The sequence below is a fragment of the Egretta garzetta genome, unplaced genomic scaffold, assembly GCF_000687185.1.
Source record: "Egretta garzetta isolate BGI_Z169 unplaced genomic scaffold, ASM68718v1 scaffold143, whole genome shotgun sequence".
NCBI classification, from domain to species: Eukaryota; Metazoa; Chordata; class Aves; order Pelecaniformes; family Ardeidae; genus Egretta; species Egretta garzetta.
The window spans coordinates 533,686-534,665 of record NW_009259310.1 but is presented as its reverse complement, the minus strand read 5'-3'; positions in this window follow the sequence as shown (position 1 = coordinate 534,665).

The window sequence follows — 980 nt, the reverse complement described above, 5'->3', positions numbered from 1 at the left end:
AAGCCGTAGGTGCAGACGAAGTTGCCAGGAGGGTCTCCAGAGCTCAGCCCCCTCCTCATCCAGACGGCCACGCAGGACCGAGACGGTGTTTGGTCAGACCCCGCTGCAGCCTCACAGCCCTGGGGCCAGTCCCGGGGCTTCCTGGCTCCTCCAGCTGCACTGGCAGCTGTTCCTCTCCTTGTCCTATCCCCCCACAGCTTCGTGCGACCCCTCTGCTCTGCACCCCGGTACCCTGCAGCAGCCAGCAGCCCCAATAAACGCCTCAGAGAAGGGTCTGTGTCCAGGCAAGTCACCCCTCAATCTGCCCCAGCAAGGCCAGTGCTGCCTCCAGCTGTGGCTGCTGGTGTCCTGGCACTGTGCTCCTGGCCCGGGGGGTGCCGGGGAGCTGTGCAGCCCCCTCCATGCAGCCCTGTTGTCCTCTGCCCAGCCATGAGACACTGAGGCAGGAATTGTGGCAGTTCCCAATTTACTCTCGGGTGCTGTAGCGCATGTGAGTCTGGCTGGTGAGTGAGAGCAAGCCCCAAGCACCCAGCACAGTGTGGGGCGAAGCACCATGCCATGGGGCCACATGGGCTTGGGGGACCCTGAGGACTGGTGCAGGATCAGCCTTTCCTCTGGGACAAGCCAGGAGATCCCTCAGGAACCCCAGAGGAGGAGACCTTGGCCCCGCAGTGGTCCTGCTGGCCCCAGGGCCTCTGAGGCAGTGAAACGCCCCATTCCGCTGTCCTGGCCCTGGGGCTGCCGCCTGGGCTGGAGCCCTGCCTGAGAGGGCTTCCCCGCGCACGGCCAGCACAGCCAGCCCCCCGGGAGCCGGGCAGGGACGTCCTTCACACACACCAAGTGCGCTGTGCTGGGGCTGCAGGGGCTCGGCTGGGGCTGCAACCAGGGCAGAGGGGCTGCAGCCCCAGGGTTAACGCTGCAGGACCCCGCTCCCCTGCGCATCCGGCCTGGCTGGGGCTGTCCTGCCCTGCGCTTGGGCC